Raw genomic sequence first — 5684 nt, forward strand, 5'->3', positions numbered from 1 at the left:
TTTATTGAGTCCCTACTGTGTGTCAGGCAGTGTCCCAGGCCTTGGCCATTCAACCCAGAACAGGACAAGGGAAGGGAGGGAGGAGAATGGTGGGTGGTCCTGAAAGAGGAAGGGCTTATCTCCTGAGAGCAGAGGGTGGTGACAAAAGTGACTTTTATTTTCTTCCAGCCAGGAGGGCTGTGTGTGTAGGACATTCTTCAGCATGTCACTGCTTAACTGGGAGTGGGAGGATGAGGACAGGGTGAGTATGGGGCTCATGCCCTCCATGGACAGCTTTTACCAGTCCATGAACGAGTATGATGAGGAGGAGTACCTGAAGGTCAGGGCCCAGGCCCAGGAATCAGATTCTGACCAGTGCAGCAGCATCGAGTCATTAGAGAGGCCTGCCAGCACTTTCAACGCTGACGTGTTTCAGGTTGTCCCCTGTAAATTCATCATCTCACTGGCCTTCGCAGTGAATATTGATAAGTGCCAGAGCAGAATTCCAAGACCCTCTGCAAAAAAGTGATGGGCTACAGGAGTTTAGGGCACATATGCTCCCTCTACCAGCTCCCCACAGTAGGTGGATTCCAGGAGCAGAGGTCAGGAAAGAAACTGCAATTTTAGGGATCCACTTTGAAACAGGCAAACTGTGTGCTCTTCACATATTTAGTCCTCTCAATAACCCTAAGTAGGTGATGTCATTTCTGCTTTGTGCAGGTGAAGAAATGACAGAGAGATTAAGGCCTTAGTTCCCAAAGACTGGTTATATACATCACCTAATTCCTTATTGAAAATACAGATTTTCAGATGTATTGAATCTCTGAGTCTAAAGATATCTCAATTAGCTATTTCTGAAACAATACTGTGTAACAAACCCAATCAAGCTCCCCAATTCAGTGGTTTCAAATAGGAATCCCTTGTTCTCCTGGATGAGCACATTAGCTGATCTAGCCTGGGCTCCTTGCAGTGGCTCTGCTTTGCTTCATGTGTCTCTCATCTTCCTCATATGGTTAACCCAAACACATTCATATTATGGAAAGGCAGAAATACAGCAGAGGGCAAGCCCAGTCACCCAAGCACTCTTCAAGTCTTTGGGCACCTCCCACCTACAAACATTTTATTGACCAAAGCAAGTCACATAGTTGAACTCCAAGATTAGGGGCAGAGAAAAGTACTCTACTTTTTTTGTATGTCTACTTAAACCATCCTGCCCATGTAGCTGTCAACTGTTGCTTCAGATATTTTGGAGGCTATTTGGTTAGATGTATACCATATTTAGAACTGATCTATCTTCTTGGTTAATTGAACTTTTTGTCCCTAAACCTCCAGAAAGGCCCTCCCCATTCCCACCTTTTCTCACCTCCCCGCCCCAAAAGAATATTGGTCTCACTGTATGTGTACGGAAAAATATGTACTGCCACTGAAATGTCTGAGTCATTCCCCAGAGGAGAGGGTACAGGACACCATCTTTTGGCAACATCTCATCTCTTTTGCTATTACTTTTACCTCCTACCCTTGGTTTTATCCTATCCTACACTTCAAATTTCTGTTTTGTGCTGAACTTGCTTTTTCCATGCTGAAAAAATGCCATTGCCCCAAGAGCCAAAAGTAAATGGGAACTGGAAAAAAAAAAAATGACGATGTCTTAGATGTTTGAGAGGAAATACGCATATTTGTTTTTACTTTGCTGTTTTGTTTGAAACACCTATATAGTATTCTATTGTCTGTTTCTAATTTATCGAGAGAGAGAGAGAGAGAGAGAGAGAGAGAGAGAGAGAGAGAGAGAGAGAGAGAGAGGAGAGAGAGAGAGAGAATGAGAGAGAGAGAAAGTGTGAATGCACCCTCTAGCGGGCCATTGCATCAATGGCTTGTTGCATACTGCTCTGCCCAGTAAATCACTGATACCAAATCTTGGAGGAGAGTTCAGTGGCATGTAAACAGATTTGAGATTCCAAGGGAAAATGAGTAGCTATTTATAATCAGTACTGATTGATCAGAATTTTAAAATGGGAGATTTCCACTAGAAATTGTTCTGCTTTGTAGTTTTACTTAGCAAGATATTTCCATAACATAAGGCAACTTCAAATTACAATTGAGAGAAATTTTATAACAATAGAATCTCTATGCTTGAGGAACACTGTTGCTACATTCACTGAAGCCAGGGGAGAGAGATTTCCGGGAGAGAGATTTCGTGCTTCTTATGGTGTGCTGTTATGTGCCTGGAGAAACAGGAGAACATCAATTTGCCAAGAAGCAAAGCTTTTAGAATACTCCCTAACTTTTCCCTGTCCTTACTGGAGGACATTTAAGTTGTTTCCAAATTTTTTCTGTTACAATTCTGCAATAGCCCTCTTTGTATGCACATTTCTGGGTGTGTGTTGGGGGTGGGGGTACTTCTGTAGCCTGAATTTCAAAACGTGGAATTGCTAGGTTTAAGGTACAGCAGGTCCTTGAATAATGTTTTCATTAAGTCATTTCATTATAACATTGATGAAATACCATAGGGACTTAAATCTTGTTTCTAGCAATTACCCTGTGGTAAAATTGGTTTCGTTATATGTTGTTCATTTAAAGTCCAGGACCTATCAACGACATTAAGTGAGGACTTACTGTATGCATTTACATTTTCTTATAGATACTGTCAAATTGCCCACCAACCGGGTTGTAGCAATTTTCCCTCCTGTTGACAGGAAATAAGAGGGTCCATATGTCCACTTGCTAGTTCACCTTGGATTGAATCAGAACACAGACCTATAAAATGCAGCAAGATTTCTGATCAGTTGCAACTTCACAAGAAATTCTAATGTCTCCCAAGGACTGGCTAGAGAAGCTATATTCCAAGCTCTGCACAAAAGCTAACTCTTCAGGTGGCACAGAATTAATACAGAAGCAATCTGCTGGGTGTTAAAAAGTTGAAAATTTGAAAACTACAGCTTTATATATAGTAGTTACATTTTCATAGAATAAAATTTGGATTCAATATTTATGGAGCTCCTGAAGCATCTTCTTATGGTGTGCAAAGCCCTAGACTGGAGAGTTCAGTTTAATGTCAAGAGCAGGCAGTGGAGGCCCTGGGTTCTGGCTGATGCCCAGCTTTATTTTCTGCATTCTTTCACCCCATCTACCCTACTTCGTTCAGCTTCACTCATGAGGTTTTGCTGGGCTCTGCCCTCTGCCTGAAATGTCTGCCAGCTTTGCTTCTACAAGACTCTGCTGAGGTCCCTTTGGGAGTTTCCCATACCACTCCCAGGAAGAGATTACCCCTGCTTCCTCTGTTGTTCTTCAGAACCTTATTTATGCTGCTGGTATTGCATAAATCACGCTGTGCTATGATTTTTCTTTTTTACCTGCTTCTTACTGCTGAGACTAGCTAGAGGCAGGTGAAGCGCCTAAAGTGAAAAAATATAAGGAGACACTCACTGTCAGAGTCACGCATTTAAATTTTGCACCCTGGTGCCTAGTCCTCATCCAGAGTAGCCTGCTACTGTGCTCACTAGGAGGGCTTGACCTGCATCTTGTCCTTCAAGCCAGGCAAGCAGTGTGGCAGTTTGCAGCCTTTCATAACATGGGGCTCTTTCTTGTTTCCAGAGAACCGTGGAAACAGATCTGCTTTCCCATGAGAGGTGAAAACAAGACTCATTAAATCTATATCTTCTAGGTCATAAAGGAAAATATATAAGTTTGATTGAAAAATGTAGGAAATACCCCCAATGGAGAAACCTGTTGCAAAGCTTCCCAGTTTCTACCACATTGAGTATTTCCTTCTGCCAGATGACAGAGAGCCTAAAAAAGTTGACACGGTAGTGTTTCCAGCAGTGGTCAAAGTCTTCCTGGATTCAGGAGTAAACGCTTTTTTTGTGTGTGTAGCCTTAGCATATAGCCTAATACTCACTATACAAAGTGTGCTTGCTTTTCCTGGAACTTGCTAGTAATGTAGGATCTTGTGCGCCACCCTAGACCTACTAAAAGAAAATCTGCACTGACCTAATGATAACAATTACATGATTTTCTATTTAGATATTTTTACGTAACAATCGCTTTGGTGCTTCAAAAGTTTTGTAGCTCTTGCAAGTTCTTCCTTTGTGTGTGTGCATATGATTACACCTGCCTGCCCACCTGTGGCCCAGCTTGGCCAGGGATTGGAATCACTAGAAAGGACACCATTTGTAGGTAATTGCTTTGACTTATTTTTTTCCCAAGAACCCAGAAGCGTGACAGGGCCTAGTCCAATGTGAGTTGGAACCCAAGAGAGAGTCAAAAACAGAAGTCAGACAGGTGGAGAGCAGGGCCTAGCTTCACTGCCAGTAGGGCACGGGCGGCAGTGGTGGGTACTCCTAGACTGCTGAGCCTCTTGGCTTTCCACACTGAAAATCTCTTGGTATTTTTTTACACAGACTGTGAGGCCATGAAATGAAAAGGACAAAGTCTGGATGTCATGGACCCAAATTTTTAACATCAACGTGACAAAGGAATTACTAAAGAAAACAATTTTCACAAAATAAACTTGGGGCTCTGGTACACTAAGGACAAAGTTTCAAGAAAAGTCAGGTATTATTGATTAAAGATTGCTGGGTATTCAGAAAATGTAGGATCTTTTGGTAAGTCAGATATTTGTGTTTCATTTGAAATGTTTCTAGAGGCCTGTGGCTTCTCACCAGTAACAAGATAAAAGCCAGCATCCCTTCATTTCCTTCATCTAATTTTCCTGGTGCACACATTGGTTTCTGTATCAGTAGTAAGTCATCCCTCCAGGATGCACTCAGGTTTTAGGAAGTACCACTCCATGTCTATGTGCATGCACATTAGCTACCACCTCCACTTCCGCCACTTTTCGGGACCTCCTGTCCCTGGCCGGTGCCAACATTGGCACCCGACCCCAGAAAACATTTTTTAAAATCCCACCACCATGACACCGTGTTAACATTTTTACAGAGACCCTCTAGAGTCTTACTTGTGTCAATATTATATCAACTCCAGGAAGTTACCTTTTGAACTGCCCTTGAAGGAGAATGCTGGGAGAAGAAAGACCCAGGCTTTGCAGTCAGATAACTGAATTCAACTTTGTCTTCATCTTGAATTAGGTGGTGACCTTGGGCATGTATCTCCTTTTTCTGGTCAGATGCCTGGAGGCAGGGCAGTGGGAGTGATCCCCCAGGCACAAGCAAGAAGGAGAATGTGCATTATCTATAGAGAATTTGAAAACAATAATAAAACTCAGGCAATTAAACTATGCCATGGCATTAATTGTAAAGATGCATCCCCATTTTTAGACATGTTAAAAAATAAGAGTGATGTGCATCTGAAAATCAATGAAGAATGGTACTATTATTGCTGTTGTCAGCACCTTCCAGACAAGTACAATTATTCTCATTTTATAGTAAGCATAGTGAGACAGTGAAGTGCATGACAGTGCCAGAATCAGAACCCAGTTTTTTGTGACTGGAAAATCTCTGGCTTCTCCAGGTTTCCAGCCTGACTTCTCAAAGGAGTCTTTCTGACGTTGGGTGCTTAGGGTTTCTGATTTTTAATCTTTCATTTATATTCAGGATTTCTTATCCTCAGCACTATTGGCATTTTGGGTCAGATCATTTCTTGTTGTGGGACTGCCCTGTGCACTGTTAGGATGTTTAGCAGCATCCGTGACTCTACTGTCTTTCGGGGTAAATACTCAGTAGAGGGATTGCTGGATTATATGGTAGGTC

At 42.3% G+C, this 5684-nt stretch overlaps 1 pseudogene; it reads left to right on the forward strand.

Annotated features, from left to right (window-relative positions):
* Nucleotides 1-202: 202 nt before the first annotated feature.
* On the forward strand, nt 203-4651 carry LOC102878007 (annotated as a pseudogene).
* The last annotated feature ends 1033 nt before the right edge of the window (nt 4652-5684 follow it).

This window comes from Pteropus alecto, unplaced genomic scaffold, assembly GCF_000325575.1.
Source record: "Pteropus alecto unplaced genomic scaffold, ASM32557v1 scaffold75, whole genome shotgun sequence".
Lineage (NCBI taxonomy): Eukaryota > Metazoa > Chordata > Mammalia > Chiroptera > Pteropodidae > Pteropus > Pteropus alecto.